Source organism: Marmota marmota, unplaced genomic scaffold (assembly GCF_001458135.2).
Source record: "Marmota marmota marmota unplaced genomic scaffold, marMar, whole genome shotgun sequence".
In the NCBI taxonomy this organism is placed as follows: Eukaryota; Metazoa; Chordata; class Mammalia; order Rodentia; family Sciuridae; genus Marmota; species Marmota marmota.
The window spans coordinates 34,590,798-34,610,735 of NW_026000174.1; positions in this window are offsets into that span (position 1 = coordinate 34,590,798).

Consider the following 19,938-nt stretch of genomic DNA (forward strand, 5'->3'; position numbering starts at 1 on the left):
AATTGAAGGGATACATTTTCTCTTCCTACCAACAACTTCATAAAGAAACAAATAGACCCAACCTAACTCTAAAGGAGGTTTCATGTATCATCTCTTCAAAATTTGATGGCAGGAATGAAAATATCTTGACTCCAAACTATGTAATTTTCCCAACTCCATGACCCAATATTCACATTTTGTGTAGAATTGCTCAATGGATGTCTTCAAATATTACCACCAGTCACATTTGTTTTCTCTTAACCCAACCACAAAGCCATCATCCCTTTTTACTCTTTGTCCTTCCTTTCTCCTCATTTTACTCATCACTATTAAATGTATCTAGTATTTTGCAATTTGCAACATGCTTATACAATTCTATGATCACATTTGTCTTGTAAAATTGGAAGACCATGCTTCATTATTAGCATTTCTATTTTCTAGATGAGGAGACCAGGCCTATGAGTGTCATTAACTTCTTAAAGATTCTCCAGGCAATATAAATGTAGTACTTGGTGTGAGGGAGATTCATTAAGTAGAGTTCAGTATTAAAAAAATGAAAATAAAGGTAATCAATAATTTTGCTATCTTGAGAAAAGCATGATCAACATTTCAAAAATATTAAAAACACACAGAAAACTTAAACATATTTTGTAATTTGCAAATTTGAAACTACTCTTCATTTACTGTTTCAACCTACGTTCTTCATTCCATAGCATGGTATGTATATTTCCCTATTTGAATAGATTTCTCTCATTTTTAATATTCCACTAAGTGATATCAACCACAGTTGTGTGTAGGCCTTAAGATGTTTCCATTAGTAATGGACTGCAATACAATGGTGGTTCTATAAGTTACAAAAGAGCTGGAAATTTTTCTTTTGATAGGTAGCATAAAGCCTACACAATGTCAACACCAAAAAATTTACTTACTACACATTTGTAAGATTCCAGAGTAAAGACACATATTGCAGTTCTATTATGTATAAAAGTGTAGCACATAATGTTATGTACAATACATAATACTTGATAATATACTAATATTTTATGGATCAATGTATTTACTGTATTGTACTTTTTATTGTTATTTTAGAGTTTACTCCATATTTCTTGGAAAAAATTTATTGTTAAGCAATACACCACATCACTGCAGTAGCAGTGAAGTGTATCTTGGTTTGCTGCTTCTCTTAATTGAGTCAAGAACCCACATGGAGTGATTAACCTGTATACACCTTTAGGCTTGTGTAAGTGCACTATATGATGCTCACACAATGACAAGATCACCTGATGTGTTTGTTAGAACATATCACCATCATTAAGCAACACACTGACTTTATATTTAAACTACTCATCCCATACCTTATTTATGAGTATTTTAGCTATTTCTAATATTTGGCTATTGTAACCAACGTTGTTACAAAGATTTTTGTGTGTTAATATTTGCTGCCCTTTCCTTTCATTTTTCTCCTTGTGTAGACAATTTTGAGATATTCAAAGTCACGCATGCATATATTTAACTATAGTCATTATGAATGATCAAGTTACCATCTGTGGCGTATTATTCCTGAGTTTGTCTACAGAGAATACTACTGGAAATTGGCTTTCCTGGGGTTTCACTCGATAATTGCTTATTAAGCACCTACACTATGTGAAGCTCTGGGGAAAGAGTACTGAGATGAAAGACCCAGTTTCTTATGTCTTCCAGTTGCCCATTGAGGCCACACAGATGTGACCAGGAGAAGCAGATCCGCACATCAGGCTTTCACTAGCAACCAGGAGAAAGGGTTTTTCTTAAACCCTAAAACTCCCAAAGATAGACTGACTTCAGAATGCTTCCGTGTCATTTTTTTTTTTTAATTTAAGTAAGGAAACTTTTCTGATTCACAGAGACCCCCCAGTTGCAGGGAGTCTAAGTCATTGGGGGAAATCAGCATATACTCTTCTGCTGAAAATTTGATCTAAGCTTCTAAGGGCATTTTCCAGTTCTTCAAATTTCTCTCTGTTGTGTTATTCCCCTGGGCTTCTTATAACCTGTGCATTTTCCTTTCCCATTTTTTTCCCTTACCCTATATGTCACATCCTTAAGTTTTAACAATACATAGTAGCTACTGAGATTAAGTGCATTTTGCACTGAAGTTATTGGAAGGGATTTTCTTTTTTTCTTTTCTGTCCTTATCCAAGACTTGAAACCTGAATTTTCATTCAAATGCTGTCAAAAGCAATTAATCTGTAAAGGTTGGTCTAATGCTATTCATTCCCTTAAAATGCTTGAGCTTCTCTAAGGTTTCTTAAGCACCTAAAAATGGCATTATCGAGACATATCACTCTGTGCTCTGCCCACATTCAGCAGCATTCTTGTCAATAAAAACCTTGGCTTTCACCAAGAGAAAACAAAATGAAGAAATCTTTCTTGTCTTATTAAATCATATTTGAAGGCATGTTTATTAATTTGCCCTCTATGAATTGATACAGATCCTTATATTTCTAAGAGTTTGAGGATTATTTTTCTTGATACGTGAGCTCATGAGCAACAATTGGAATTGGATATGAAAAAACCTAGAGCTCTTGAGATTTTCTTCTTTATCTCCTTCGTTTGGGAGCTTAACACTTTTGGGCTCATTTGCTGGTTTTATGTCCTTTATTTATTGTATTTGTTTTCTGTCTTTTACTTTTTGTGTGTTTAAATGTTATGTGCCTTTGATTTTATTTGAAAGAAGGACGTGAAAGAAGATTTAGCAATAATAATAGGTTTATACGCACATTCGATTTTCACAATAACATTTTGTGGTAGGTATTCTTGTAAACTCAATGTTATAGATGAGGGAACTTAGGCACAGAGAAGGAAACTCATGTATACAATATCATAAAGCTTTAATGTGGTGTTGGCATGTAAACACAAGCCGCCTGGTTGCAGATCCAGTGCTTTTCATCACTACAATCCACAGCCTATGCATAACTATGTGACTTTGGTAAATCAATTTCTTGGAACCTCCATTTTCCATATCTTATATGGTACTCTGATACCCAATTTGTAATTTGTTTTGTGTTTAAACTCAATGACATATATGCTTAGCACAGCACCCTGCATATTAGTTAAGTCACATATGCATATATGTGACTTACTCCTTTATCCCAAGACGCTAAGTAATAAAAGGTGTTAACTCTTCAAATATGTCTTCAGTATCAGATCCATCATAATGGGCCATTTGGAAATATATCTCAAGTTATTTTTAGATTACTACAGATTGATTATTGACATTATTTACTTGTATTTTATAAATATCATATGATGTAAAACAAGTGTAGAACAATGAACATTATAAAATACTATTTATGTAAAATATAATGATTTATATATATATTTATAAAAAATATATTACATACTTTGTAGTAAGAAGAAAAAACATGAACAGGAAAGGTACATATAGACATTCATAGTTGCTCTGGAGAAGAAGGAAGAAAAATATTTAGCAAAGCATAACAAATTTTAAATTTAGCATTTTTTTAAATTGAAAAAAATATTTGAAGCAAATATAAAATGTCAATATCTATTTATTCTGGGAATTGACAGATAGATTATATGGTTTTGCATTTTAAAAAAATGATCAAGCCAATATAAATCCCCTCAACTCCAGAAAACCTGTTTTATTGCTCTTCTGCCTTTGAATATATTTAGTTTTTAATCTCTGTGCTGCCAATGAAGATATTGTCATAATTGTCAAGGACATTTCAGTTTTCTGAATACACAGAATTCAATGCAATAGCTTTGGGAAATGCTTTTATTTTATAAAGTCAAGGTAAAGATGGAGTTATGCACATTTATGAATAGGTTTATGAATCCAAATGAAGTTCTTCTGCACAAAGCCAACAAAAGTGTGCATGAGAATAAATGTCACAGATAAAAGCCATCTTTCCATCAGAGGCTATTGGATTGCTTCTTTAAGATTTATAAAAAGGGAATGGGGGAAGGCCTGTCTATCTCCATTTGTGTAGGGTGGAAATTAGTCTGTCACCATTAGCCCAAGGCACATTAACTCTCAAGCCCAGTTGCAATGGAGTGGGAGGAAAAAGCAAGACTGCTTGTAAATGAGCCTATACCTGCTATTTCTCTCTTATATAATCTAGTAAAAGTTTTGTTAGTTTGGGTCTCAATATCCTCATGTAGAATATAAAATAATTTACATATACCCAGCTACCTAGAGGTGGTGGGGGAGCTTAAATTTACATTCTGGGATTCATAACTGTGTTTTTGAAATAACTGAAAACCACGTTTTCATTCAGTAAGTTAATTTGTCAAAAATATTTATTGAAAATGAATTATGTGACAGATGTTAGAAACAAAGAAAACTAAATAGACTCTGCCTCCATAGAACTCTTAATGCAATATGAATAAAGAGTAAAGAAATGAAGATAAAAACCATTTACAATTATGATAGATGCCATGAAAGAGAATTTGGGTCCTTTAAAATGTCAAACAGGACCTTGACCCAGTCTATCAGTTGAGAAATTTCCTAATGGATATGATTTGAAACATGAGACCTCAAAGGTGAGTATAAGTTAGCCCTGCAGAGCATGATAGAAAAGATTGTCAGAAAGGAGAAATGAAACTGCAAAAAATCCTAGGTGGAAAGATCTTGGCATGTTTTTTAATATTTTAGTGTGAAAACAGCTCTAATACTAGTAAGCAAGTGAGGTTTACTTAATAGGTAGCAATGCTAATTAGCTAAGCTTAAATGTGGAATAGAAAAACATTTTCTTTTCTTTTTTTAATTTTTTTCTTTTTTTATTGGTTGTTCAAAACATTACAAAGCTCTTGACATATCATATTTCATACATTAGATTCAAGTGGGTTATGAACTCCCATTTTTACCCCAAATACAGATTGCAGAATCACATTGGTTACACATCCACATTTTTACATAATGCCATTTTAGTAACTGTTGTATTCTGCTACCTTTCCTATCCTCTACTATCCCCCCTCCCCTCCCCTCCCATCTTCTCTCTCTACCCCATCTGCTGTAATTTAATTCTCTCCCTTGTTTTTTTTCCCCTTTCCCCTCACAACCTCTTATATGTAATTTTGTATAACAATGAGGGTCTCCTTCCATTTCCATGCAGTTTCCCTTTTCTCTCCCTTTCCCTCCCACCTCATGTCTCTGGAAAAACATTTTCTAACAAGCAAAAATATTCATCTGTTCTTTCAACATTCTTTGAGCTATGTTCTGGCCTGCAACTGCACTGCGAGGATACAAAGATAAATGAGAAATGGTCTCAGTTCTTGAGAAACTCACAGTTTAATGGAGAAGAATATAAGCAGAGATAGGAACAGAATGTAAAAGCCAATAAAGGGGTACTTCTTGTGTGCAGAATCTCATGGTAGCTGGGAAGCCTACCTAACACAGTAGCTCTTTAAGGGATGGTTTCATTTCCAAACCATTACAGTAGAGTAGCAGATATGAAGCTGGTTACATAGTGCCTGAGATCTCCCACTAAGGTGATCAATGGTATCTTATAACTGATATCATAGTAAGTAGAGCCAGAAATGAACAGGTCTGTGCTGCAAGGAAGTGGGGAGACTGGAAGCCAGTTCTGTGCAACAGTATCAAAGAAGACAAGGAGGCAGAAGATGGCATGTCGTGGGATTATCCCAAGTGTCAAGACTAAAGCTTGAGGAAGTTCATTCCTTCCTCATCCTCCACTTACAACTCCAACCACCAAGAAGGATGTGAACTTGAAAATTTACTGACAATCTTGCATAATAATCCCAAAACTGAAGGGTCCATGTGTCCCTGACTTCTACAACTCTAGACAGAACCTATGGCATTTATTATTAAAATACTTCTTTTTTTCTCCTCTTTTAATATCCAGTCTCAAGCATCAAGGTTATACATAATGAGAAGAGAAAACATAAACAGTGATTTTATTTTCTCCATCAAAGCTAGGAATGGATTTATTCTAGAAATATTCCCAGCATAGTGTCCTTCTTCAAGAAATGTAGTGCACTCAACCCAGGACATAAGAGACACATATTAATGGTATATTCAACTCAAGTTTCTAACTATAGCCTCATAATATTTTTGATATATTTTCATTTGATCTATTTCTTCTCTCCTGACAGAGCATAGTTCTTTATGGTATGTCTAGAAGAATGTATGAAAGCTTGATATGTCTGAGGACTTTCAACTTCAATGTCAAAATCTCATTCGTCATCAATAAGGATGGAACTTACGGTCACTTGCATTAGGGCTTAATTCTAAAAGCTCTAGAAAGCACTGAGTGGTATAAAATGTCATGCTTAGGGTTTATCAAATGCAATTAGATGAGCAGTAAACTTGACTTCACACTATACCTCTGGCCCCTTATAATCAAACTTACTTCATTTCTTCAAGTTTCTGTACCCTCATTTGCAAAACGTGCAAAACAGGGTAACTTACTAAACTTTGGCAAAAAGTAAATGAGGTTACCTGATTTTTAAGCTTTGTTAATTTGTTGAATGAAAGATTTCAAGTTTCTCCATTTTGTTGAAGATAATTAAGTCTCTCAGGGATGCTCTGTAAAAGAAGAATTTTTAAATTAAATGTAATTATATTAAACATATTACATATTACAGAATTCCAACACACCTCAAGATATTCTTCCTTATTTGTTATTCACCCCAATATTTTGAAATAGAATGGAGAAGAGTAAAAATTCACATCTTTCCAAATTAAAAAAAAAATCAAGACTCAAAGAAAGTCTTAAATTTGTTCAATTTGGGGCTAGAACCCAGGAAAAATGCTAATTCAGATGTAACACAATATTCATTCTTGGATAGTATATATCCAAGGTAGATGAACCCCAGTAGAAGCAATAATTGGAAAAAGCTATTTTCCCAGAATGGTAGGTCCAATAGGAACTCCCTGGGAGGTTGGAGTAGGAGCAGTCAGGTACCTGCATGAAAATCCTGCATGGGGTGAAAAGAAAGACAACACTGATAACGAAGAGAATGGTCTAGAAGGCTGGTATACCATGCCTTTTTCTGCTCACTTATAGCACATTATCACTTTTATTTCCATTTATCTCTAATTTATTAATAAATTACTATGTGCACTTAAATTTGTGTTCACCAAAAAAACTAAATGAAGTTTATGTTTCTTTGAAATTTATCACAATGCCCAACATTGTCTCCCACCTAATAAATTCACAGTTTAATGAAGGATAATGGTGCCCAATCCAAAATTTTCAACTCAGAACATCACTGTGCTAGTTTCCTAAGGCTGTCTGATCAAGTACCACAAACTAGGTGTCATCAAAAAATGGCAGGGTTTACAGTTCCAGAAGTCATAAGTTTAAAATTGAAATTAATATGTCATCGAAGTTGTGCCCTTGCTGAGGAGGCTAGGAAAGGTTCTAGGTCTCTCTCCTATGTTCTGGAAGTTCCTTGGCTTTTTGGCAGCACATAGCTGCAATCTTGACAAAGAATTCTACTTGTGCATATGTTTGACTCTTGACATTTTTTTTTAATGAAGATACTGGTTTCATTGGATTAAGGTCCCATTCAATTCTAGCATGACTTTATTTTAACCAATTACGTCTGCATTGATCCTATTTCCAGACAAGATCTAATTTTAAAGCTAGAGTGAGAACTTCAATACATGAATTTTGAGTAGACAATTCAACACATAACAATCTCCCTCTTAGATAATCTATCAGATTCCCAGTTTTTAAGATCTTGTGCAATGCAGGGCCACAAAGCAGCTGCCTTTACTGCAAATCTCTCCATTTCACCAGTTTTCTCTGGGTGATGAGATTCTTGACCAGCACTGTTAGATTCAGCTCAGCATGAGCACCAGTTTTCCAGCATTGTCTCCAAAATGTGAAAGAATATGTTCATTTGATACCATCATTAGCACCATCCAGGATGTGGAATGCCAATCAGCAATGCAAAAGTGAACATGAATTCCAGGTAGTGAGGAAGGCATCACAGAGATGCTGTACTGCCATTCTGCTGACAAGATGTCCGTCTGACAAGACACACTGTTGATTCCTTCAAGGATCAAGTGGAAGACTGTCTTATCACAAAGGGCAAGAAATAAAATGAGCACAGAGACAAGGGCTTAGAACAAGTGTACTTGGCTGTGTGACTGGTATCTGAAATCACCTAGGAATCTGATTTATTTTACTTGCTGATTTTTTGTCTTAGTCTAACAACACTCAGAAAAGTCAGTGAAGCTATTCTATGTGACAGCAACTTCAATCCCTACAGAAGGTGGAGCTATTATTTGGGGGTAATATATTTACTTAAGAAACAGTTAAATGCATCTCAAGTTTAGATAAGCAAAGTATATGAAACTGAAAAAAACTTCTGGAAAGCAAATTAAGACAGAATCCCTCTAAATTGTTATGCCTCTGGGTTTTAATGAAGTAATTTATCAGTTAACTCAGAAAGCCCACAGCCATCTTAAAGTTCAGTTTTCTTTTGGGAGAGCATCCCTCTTGTTTCTATCTCCATCTGAGTTCTTGATTGAGCCTCTGATGTGTTAGGTGCTGGGAAATCATTTCACCCACCAGCCACTGCCTGTACTATCATAAAGAATACCTGCAAGGACTCTTCCTGATCTACCATGGTGGCTTGTTTAGGGACATGGCTCTTGCATGGTTCACCACTGGCCAATTAGTTACAAAGAGGTAGATGTTTTTGAAAGGGATACCCCTTTTTTTCTGGTTGAAGCTGACTCTTTCCAGGGTACATTGCTTGGCACACAGAGTTCTGGCTGAGCTTCAGCTCTTACTGGCTTCTCTTAGCCTGGCCTCTTTATGCAGGTTAAATTTTGCACTAAGTTATGAGTGGTTTAAAAATCTCCTGATTACCACTCTCATGTTTCCTTCAGTCACTCACAGCACAGCCCAAGACAAGCTAAAAGTTCCCAACAAGGGATTTTTCAAAGAAAAAAATTTAGAATTATAAAAGCAGTTTTCAATTGGACACTACGGGGATTACAACTGAAAGCCTTATAGAGACCAAGTATATTACGCAAAATAAGGAGGAAAGTTGGTGGGCAACCTCACACCAGCTGAAATGGGGCTGCAGCTACTCAGTCCTAGAAGTTTATGGCCCTGTGGGTATGATAGTATGTTTTTTCCCGAGAGGGCTGCAAATCTGGATATTTATACAAATGTAACATTTTTCTTTGAGTGTCAGCAAGCATAGTGGAAACTTAACAAACAATACAAGCTGAACAAAATGCCTCCAGGTCAACTTGTCCCTTAAGTTTGCACTTCGAAATCTCTGGTCTGATACTTTTAGAGTCTAGATCGTTGAGTCTCCCTTAAGTATCTTTTACAGATAGGATGCCTTGGATTGATTTACTGGTAAGGTTCAGAGCTATCTAACTACCTTGCTCTCAATCTGTGTCTCTGTGGTTGAGATCGCTTCTCCCCTTTATTGTTGCTATATTAAAGGAAACATCTACCCATCTCAGAGGCCAGGCAAGAGATTCAAGTCCAAAGAAAGAAAGTACTTCCTGCCTTATCCAAGCTTGAAGCCTGCACTCTATCATTTAATCAACTTTGACTGTAAATATACATAGGCATATATATATATATCCTGGATTTTATTTTGTGATAGTAGGAGCAAATGTGACTCCATTTTGTTTTATGACTTCATCCTGTAAAACTACCATGCCAAGTAGAAGAGTCATGACTGGGGCAAAATGTTCTTTTCCTTTTGCTATAGAAACCTTTAAGAACATGGAACTACCTAATGGGGTATTGTTTCTGTAACTAGAGTAACGGGGATCTGTTTCTGTAACTGGGGTGACTGGGCTAACTGTGATTGGTTAGGCTTCCCTCCGCTTGATTGCACTGTTCCGCTTCTGTAACCTGGCTTGCTTGCATTGGCTAGACCCCCCAAACATCCCTTTTGCGTTTTTCAGGCTTATAAGGAGTACCCTTGAAATTGTTCGGGGCCGATCAGGGGAACAGCTTTATGTTCTGGTCAGCCACCACTGGTGTGCTTCAATAAAGGCTTGATTTGATTATATGTGAGTGGTCTGGAAGTCAGTTCATGAAACCCCGGGACGAAGCTTTAACTATAACAATTGCATGTTTAGGAGACAGATTTTTTTTAAAAAGTAAATAAGTTAAAAAACAATTTCAGAATGTTTTGTGTTAGAACCAAAATAAAAGAGAGGTGAAATAGAAAGGATGGTGTTCTATTTAAATTCGATGTCAACATAGCCTCTCTTGAGAGAAATCTTATGCAGGGTAAGCAGAGAACAAGGTGGAAAGTCCTATGAGTCATATGTTTAAGGAATGCTCTCAGGAGAAGGGGAACTGGGGGGAAAAGAGGGCAGGCAAAGAAAGCTAAAAAGGGATGTGATCCCAGCTGGGGTCTCTTTCGGCTTATCTCACTAGGAGCTCTAGAACATGAATTGAGGAAAAGGCTAAACTTTTTTTTTTTTTTTAATATTCCTGTCATCAGTCATTGGCTGCATTCTAATCCCTGATGGGGGAAACACTGTTTCTAAGGCCCAGGAACAGAGGACAATTCTTTAGAAAAAGTGGAAGCTACCAGTTGTTAATAATACATCCATCAGCTGGAGATGGGTGGCCCAGCCAGGCAAAGGGAAAATGGAGGTAGACAACCACATCTAATACAGAAGGCGGCATTTGATTTGGGACCTAAAAGTAAGAAAGAGTTGCCAAGAAAATAACTGTAGGAACAGAGCTTCAGGTCAAAAGAAGAGAAAATGATCCTCCCCAGCATGGGAATGAACTTGGTCAATGTTTGTGGAGTGCAATGAAAATGTAGAACATGTTCTAAAATATGCCTTGAAAAATACAGAGGAAACCAAGACCTGTAATGGATTTTCTTGTGCTATGTGAAACCATTTTTAAGGTTTTGAGCAGACAGCAAATATATATATCTTAAATTCAAAAAAAGAACCTCATTTCTTTTGAGGAGGATAAATTATAGGGGAAACAAGAATAGTGATAGGAGATGACTGAGTTCCTGCAGTATTCAGTTAAAAGTAGTGTTAGTACTGGGGCAGAAGGCACAGAAAAGATGAGAAGCCACCTGAACTGCAAATTATTTTAAAGGAAGAACTGCCAAGATTTCTGGAAGGACTGAATTATGAATAAATAAATAAATAAATAAATGGAGAATCAGGGATAACCTCCAGAATTTTTGTAACAAGTGGTGACTGACCTTGTTTGTGACTTAGCATCTTCCATTTCATCCCTTCTTTCTAGTGTGGCATCTGTAGAATTTGAACTGGATTGATCCCACCCCATTTCCAGAAAGGGTCTCAGTATAAACCTGTCAGGTTAATCTTATCTCTCTTGGCTAGGTCAGTAGTTGGCTTCAGTAGCCTTGACTTGGGTCAAGTAATACATTGCATTATCTTGACTATAAGATTCCGTTCTAATCTACACCATTCAGTAAGAAAATGAGTATTTTGATTCTTCTATAAGGAAAGAAAATTTTTCATTTCTTCCTGGTTGTCCATGAGGAAGTAATTCTCCCTAGATCTGGCTCTATGTTTTCTTGTAACCATAAAGAACACACTAACAAATGAATCTGAGTCTTGTAGATGTGCAGAGCTTACCCTGTGTAAAATGGGGCTGGGAGCCCAGACTCTGTAGTGTTTACTAACTTTTAACCCAACACTTTCTAGTCAATGTAGATTTCAGAAGATCATGTTAGGAAGGAAGGGGTGGAACAATGCCAAAAACTGATGAGAATTATTTAAAGAAGGACAGACATTAATGCTTAAATTTTGCAGCATGAAAATTTTTGTGGCATCAATAAACACTTTTTTTCTCTTGTGACAAAGGAGAAAAGAGTTAGCACATGTAACTCCACAAGATATTTGCTATTTTGGAAGCATATCACTCTAAATCCAGACTTGGAAATAGATGTTCTCTGAAAGAAACAGTATTTGGAAATGCATGTGTGCCCAGCATCAACAAACATTCACATTAGCACATCAAACATTTTAGCACCTAAGTTCCACAGCTTCTGGGACACTTTTATTTCTGATTATAGTCTCTTCAAAACACTTGAACAAGTAAATGATCCATATGTGTGGTTTTCCAAGAACTAAGAAATTGTCTACCACAAAAGTGGAGTTAAATTACCACCATCTGTGTAATAGAAGGGTAATTGTTGTGAAAATTTCTCAAATTTCTACCAGTTCCATAAATAATTAAACAATCCCAGGAGTGGAATAAGTCTGATTTTAATTATAAGATACTTTGTGTCCATCTAGATATCTGTGCAAGAAGATAACTCTTCCTAAGCCCTTGACCTAGAAATACATCTGAACCCTGAGAGATGGCAGTTTTACTTTTCCAAATTTTCCTCTGAAGAATCACTACCTTTTCTCAGGATATTTGGAAGCTGACCTTCTTGACAAGTCTGCACATAATCTCTGCTAGGGTTGAGCTAGAATGCCCTATTAAAGATTTTTTTTTTTGGTTGCTGAAGCATTAAGCTTACTTCTTACAAAAATATATTCAAATTTTCTCTTGTTGCCTTAGCAACTTAAGATATGTCCCTGTTTCCGTTGATGGAGATTACCCAATGATGCTTTGCCGCCGTCCGGCTGGCTGCAGCAAAATAACCGGGGGGTGACGAATAACTTGTGTACGTTGATACAGCAGGAGTAGGAGCCGTTTATTGCAGGACAGGAGCAGTATTTATACATTCCACACAGCTTATCTAATTAGCATAAACTAGATACATCAGTCAACCAATCAGGAATCTCTACACCTAATGGCTCAGTTTTGTTACTTCTCAAACCACTCCCTCTGACATTTTGCCAGGCACCATCCAGACTTGTTTACGAACTTTAACATTCCCCTGGCAAAATGCCAGGTGTTATTTTGACTTGTTTACAGACTCTAACAATGCTTTAAAGGATACTGTGGGGGAGGGGTGAGAGTGTACTACTTGGGAGTATGTAGTTAACATGCACAAAGCCCTGGGCTTGATCCCCAAAAGCATTAAGGAAAGGAAAATAAAAAAGAAAAGTAGGTTACCATGACAGATGCTCAGGGTTTTAATTTAAACAATTAATTGAATTAATAACTTAACCAGATTTAAAAGTTTATCCTCTCTGCAATGGACATATTTTGAGATTCTTCCCATTATTTTAGCCCTCATCTGTGTGTGTGTGTGTGTGTGTGTGTTACTGGGGATTGAACCTGAACCCTTAGTTTTACCACTCAGCTGCAGCCCCAGCCCTTTATATATTTTGACAGGGTCTTGCTATGTTGTTCAGGCTAGCCTTGAACTTACACACCTCCTCCCTAAGTTTTCTAAATAGCTGTGACTGCAAGTGTGCACTACCATGTCATGCTTATTTTGTCCCTCTTTGGTTTATTTTTCCGGATTACTGATTTTATCAATAACAATGCTTTTATTTTTCATTTTCAATTTATTCTGTTGCTTTTGGATATAATGATGCTTCTTCTCCTGAGTGGCATCCAAAGGAACTGATAAAATCTGAATTTCTCCCTATGCTTCCTGCTTAATGTTAATTAGGACTCTTTCTGGAAAGAGGAAAAAGTCTAGCCCAAATTAAAATGTATATAAAACTGAAAAAACTGCATCAGTATACGAATTTCAGGAATAGATGTATCCTATCTCTCAAAGGCTAAAATTGAGGACTTGACTACTTTTCTTTCTTTTAAATTTAATCCACTCTGTGAAGCCAACTATAGTTTTCTGGAAATAACAAGTTGGCAAAGAACATGATGTTCTAATCAAGCAAACCTGAGTTTAATTCATATTCCTGGAATTAGTGGCTTAGTCAGTTCCATTTGAAGTTTGTGATTTGAAAACTGTGGACAGGATGATAAAGAAGGAGGGGGTGGATATTAAAGGTCAAGGAAAGGTGATTTGTTGACAGTTTCCAAATATTCCCTTTGATCCCCATTATTCTACATGCACATCAGCTCTTGGAACTAATTAGATTTCTGTAGGCGCAGGTATAAAGTAGAAATTTTGTCATGAAGTTTCTGATGAGACACTGAAGTAAGAAAAGAGAGCTGAAATGAGGAATTTATGTGATGACAAAGGAAAATTTAATGAGACACTTTCCGAAACAGAAATAGATGCTGGGGCATATATTTAGGAATCCAACAACAAAGAATATGAGTATCAGAGTAGGCAAAAAATAACCTGTATAGTTGTTTAGAAGTACATATCCAAATATATCTACTGTTTTGGCATAGGAAAGTAGCATGCTGAAGAGAGAAAGTAGATGCTCACCCAAACTGTGACATTCTTTCCCTGAGCTAACAGATGTACTGCCTCTCCCAGTTGTTTGCATTAGGTGTTCCCATGTGACTAATTTTGGGTCAATGAATGTTAAAGGAAGTTCATAGGTACCACTTTTGAGCCTGACTCCAGAAATCTCCCATGCCTCCGTATCTCTGTACTAACTCTTGTCTTATGAGTTGGCAAGATCCAGAAAATCCCGTGTAAGAATTTGAAGCAACCAGAAGATGGCAAAGCCACTGGTAGATGGATCTTGGGTTCTTTGAATGAATGAATGTAGTAAATGTCCTGGGTAAACCATACTTGACTATAGTTTAAGCAAGAAATACTCTTATTCTGTTGAACACTGCCACTGTAGCTTGATGTAGTAGTCAGCGTGCCCTGACTATTGCACATTAATATAGAGTTGGGTTAGTTTTTGAAAATAAAAATTATGTGGTATAACAATTATCTTGAGAAATAAAATAAGAAATGGCTACAAATGGTTTACTTGGTATTAGGTTTATTGGCAAATTTAAATATTTTTTTTTCTGGGATTTAAAACAAATTTTAAAGAAAAATATACTGTAAATAAAGGTTTGTTTTAAGAAAATCTAGCAGGGTTTGGTGGAGCATGCCTATAATCTCAGCTTCTTGGAGGATGAGGCAGGAGGATCACAAGTTCAAAGCCAGCCTTAGCAAAAAGTGAGGTACTGAGCAACTTAGTGAGACCCTGTTTCTAAATAAAATACAAAATAGGGTGGGGATGTGGCTCAGTGTGGTCAAAATGCTCCTGAGTTCATTCCCCCATATCCCTGCCTGCCCCCCCAAAAGGAAAATCTAAACAGGAAGGCATGTTAGGAAATTATTTGTACTCTGTGTTCATTTGTATTGTTTTTGTTGTTGTTGTTGTTGTTTTGTTTTGTTGTTTCTGGAACAAAAGAGCATGGAAAGGTTGATTGAGTTTAAAAGGATGGAACAAACTCTCCCCCAAAGTATTTCCATTTGAATATTCAAGGAACTTCCATACCTTCAAGTTGCTCTGCCAATAGGTCCATAATAATCAGGAAAGATTATTTCCTACATATGAAAAAAGTTTCTTTGGAATGAAGAAACCTCTGCCTGAATAAGTTTATGGGAATTCTAAAACACCAGTTGGATCAAATACAAACCAGGAGTCTTAATCCTAGGAAAGGACCCTGGTAACATGGAGTGACCAACCCAGTGAAAACTGGTGAGGACACGAATATAGCATGATCCTTAGGTCGAGACCTGCTTGTTGTAAGAAAAGACCTCAACACAGTAGCTTATATGGCATAAACAATCAAGATCTAAGTTGACTTTTATCTTACCTCCTGGGAGGTGAGTCCAAGGAGAATAGAATGACTTAACAGTAGTGAAGATCAAGGCGTCTTCATTGGGTTACTTTTCCAACCTGAGTTGTCCTCACCTACAGGTCCAGGGATGACCCTCCTCTACTTCTGCATCCTAGAAGTTCAACCTAGGGCTCATGTTACATTGACCCAAACCTAAATAGAACCATCTCATCTTCAAAGGAGAATGGAAAATGTAGTGTTTATGTGGATGACCCCATATACAGTTAACATTTCTCTTAATAAAAATAAAAAGAAAGGATAGGTTTTAGGGGTTAATTGAAATTATGTTGTATACCTGGAAGGATCCTAGAAAATAGAGAGGAGAGAAAAACCAAAGTTAGTTAGAACCATAACAAAGAAGGGTGGTAGAAGAAGAGAATGGAAGGTAAATTGGCATTGTGTATGTTATTGTGTTAAAATTACCTTTCTTGTTAAAAAAAAAAAAAGAGTCCACAGGATGCATTTAGTGACTTTCAAAGTCTTGATTCTGTGAAGAAAATTCTTATGATATTGCTATATATTGATGAATGCTATCCGTGGGACTACACTGACTCTTGTTATGAATTTTAGGCATGTTACTTATTATTCAAACAGAGCTTTAGGAAGGTATAGGTACTGACATGGCTGTGGTGAAGATATCTGTGAGAAGTGCAATAGCTAGGAGATTCAGTGAACCAACAATAAAATTAATAGAAAAGATATCCAGGAAAGGTTAAATAAGGACGAATCTTTGATGTCAAGATCATGGCCACCCAGCCTCTGTGAGTTTTATTCCAACCTTCTCACTCTGGTAAGATGCAATTAATTCCCTCCTTGTCTGGTGAATGACTAAGACTTAGGGGGAGGATTCAGATGACTATTAAGGACTTTTCCTAGACTCAGAGAAAGCTTTCCTTGAAGGTACTGAGCACTGGACTTGCCCTTTTCTCTCCTGCAAATACGAGCATTTATAAGAATCATATTACTTTCCTCCTCACATTTGTCAACCTGATTTGTCACCCACTGATTCAAATACCCTGAAGAGCTGGGTCTATGCTTTCCTACAGCTACAAATCTCCACTCCATTCCCATGCTGCTTCTCTCCTCTTCCACTGTAATTTATCTTATTGTGACCTTTTGATAAGCTTAAAGACCACAGAGGTATGTGCTCTTTAAATACAGGAGAAGAATATATACTTAAAAGAAAGGTTTGATTAAGACAGAAAGGTAAAGTTCAGCCATTTTTCAAACCCACTTGATGTGAATTACATTGTCTGTATCATCAGAAGAGGAATTTCACAAATAGTCCTCACTCACAAGGTGATTTCTCTTTCCATCTTTCTTTTGCATAAACTAGCATGAAAAAGAGAAATTCAGGCCCTATTGGAACAGTAAATGTTTTGTAGCTGAAGTTTTCTATCAATTTCTTTCTTTTTATTTATTTTTTTAAAATTATAGTTGGACACAATACTTTTATTTTGTTTTTATGTGGTGCTGAAGATCGAACCCAGGGCCTTACACATACTAGGCAAGTGCTGTATCACGGAGGCACAACCCCAGTTCCTCTACCAATTTCTCATTAGCCAGAACTAGTAATTAATATTGCACTAAGCAATATTAGTAACTACTAATTAATATTGCACTAAGCAAGCATGCATTGAACACCTTCTAATTACCACAAGACAATCCAGAACCTAACTGCACAATCCCTCATGTGAAGTAGACCTATGTTCCTTTATCAGGACAGTCATTTAAACGCTATGCAGCTTGAGTAAAGAATCTCCACAGTGCCTCACAAATCCTATCCTGGAAGCGGGGATAATAAAAATACCTACATCATAGGGATTATGAGGAAGAAATGAAAGGGCATGCATAAGGGATTTAGGGGAGGAACTGGCATATAATAGGTACCTAAGAAATGGACCTTGTTAGTATAAAATAGTGGTATATCTTGAGAATCCTATGATGAATGGCATGATTCTTGGCTTTGACGGTCTTTGATGGGCCAGCAAAAAGAGGGTTCAGAGACATAGAAGAGAATGTTGAAATACATTGTCTCAGAGGAAAATTCAAGTTTTACAGTTAATACCATCTGAAGGAGAATGAAAGATCTGAGAACAGGTTTTGATAAAAGGTGGAGATACAAAACTATACTAGGTGCATTACAGGAGGATGGTTAAATCTGTGTTGGGAAGGCCTTAGTCAAGGGAACAGTGTCACTGAAAGCCAAAACTGAGCCTGTGTGTGATGATGATTTTCTTCATTTTTCTGTCTTTTCATTTTCCTATTATTCCATGCAGTTCTGGTTCTGCAGACTTTATCAGAAGTAATACATTTTACTAATACACCTATTTTTTTAATTTAGGAGAAAATTGTGTAATTTAGGAAAAAAAAACCAGAAATACTATAAGTCAGACATTCTGCAGTTAGTACATAGTGAGAGAATATTTATTATCTGAACATTTTTAGTACTAAGAACAGTGCTCTTGACAAAGCCAAATTATCATATCATTGAACCCCAAAATACGGAAAAGGGCATGGATACAGGGACGGGTCAAACATCACAGACAATAATTCAACCTACAACACGATATAATTTTCATAAGTTTTATATGAGCAAATAAAAACAGACCATGAATCCTTCTCTAATGTTCTTTTCAGATAAGATTTCTGGAGAAACCAGAGGCCAGGTGACAAATTAGGTAGAGTCTTTTAGGTCAAGATAAAAATGTTGGATTTTTATCTTAGTTTGAATGGGAACCACTAAAATGTTTTAAGCAAATGGTGAAGTAACATATCTTAAGTAATATATTTTAAATGTTTATATTCTATTTATGAGTTATTATATGGTGGTTTCAGTATTGACATACATTGTAGATGGAGACTAGTGGAGATTATGTACACATAGGAGAATTCCCAATGTAAGATGGTTTGGTTTATGATTTTTAAACTCTATGATGATGCAAAAGCAATGAGTAGTAGACACTCCTCCACCTTGGTAGGGGAACTCCAGAATATCATGGGGAAGGATGTGGACACAGGGAAAGGTAAAGCTTTGCAGCTGCTAACTCAAACTAAAGCATTATATAATCTTCATAAGTTTCATATGAGCAGATAAAAAATTATCATGGATCCTACATGTACTTTAAAAACGTTTTTTTTTTTTTTTTTTTTAGTTGTAGATGGACATGGTAACTTCCCTTTATTTATTTATTTTTACGTGGTGCTGAGGGTTGAACCCAGAGCCTCATACATGCTAGGCGAGCACTCTACCACTGAGCCACAACTCCAGGCCCTTCCTGTACTTTTAGTTTACACTTTTCATTAATGCAAGATGGACAAATTCAAGAGATCTATTACACAATATAAGGACAACAGCTAAAATTGCTGAATGTTATACTTAACATTTGCTGAGAGGAAGATTAAATTAAATCTCATCATACCCATTAACTATCTAGACATACTATGTACATTAATCAGTCAGAATGTGGTCATCATTTAACAACATGTAAGTATATAAAAATATCAAATTGTTTACTTAAACTTATACAATGTTACTGTGTCGATAAAAAGCTGCTATTTTTTACTTTTTTAGTTTAAATTTATTTTTTATCTGATACATAAAAATATAAACATTGTATGTAATTATTTTTTTACAAAGAGATTGCTTCCAAATTTCAGGCATAGCAACTAGTTAGGTGGGGGAGGGGGCTTATTCCCTGAGGTGGGAACACTGAAGAATAGCATCTTTGGTGGGAAGATGAGTGTTACCTCTAATGGCCTGTGTTTCTTATTTTACTCCCTGTTAATTAACTATATATATAGCATAGGGTTTTAAAAAAATATCCTATTCTAAAATCTTGGCACCTAAAATTCTGGCTGCATCTTCAGCTCACAGTTGCATTCAAATAAATGTGTTTTGTATTTTATTTATGTGTTGTGATGGAACAAAGTTAGAAATGGAATGGGTTTTGCCCTATTCTATTATTATCAGCTCATCAGATGAGGAGTTAGTCTGAAATGAATCAACTATGAAAAGTAAAATTTCTATGGAGAATTCAGGAAAATCCTGAATGATAGCTGAGAGTCTATGGAATGGCCAATTGCAGACATAAGCCATGATGCCTGGCCCAAAGTCTATTTTTAAATAAGAAATATTTTCATAGACTCTAGGTAGCATCTTTGGTGTTATCTGTCTCAATATCTGAACCAAACTTTGGATGGGGGGGGGTCCATTCTCCTTCAGTAAGGTGATGGGGGGAGGAACTGAGCAGTGTCATATAACACTTAGGCAATCAAGTCACTCTTGGGCACAACTAAATGATTCCTGACTATGTCACCTGATGACCCCTCTCTTCTA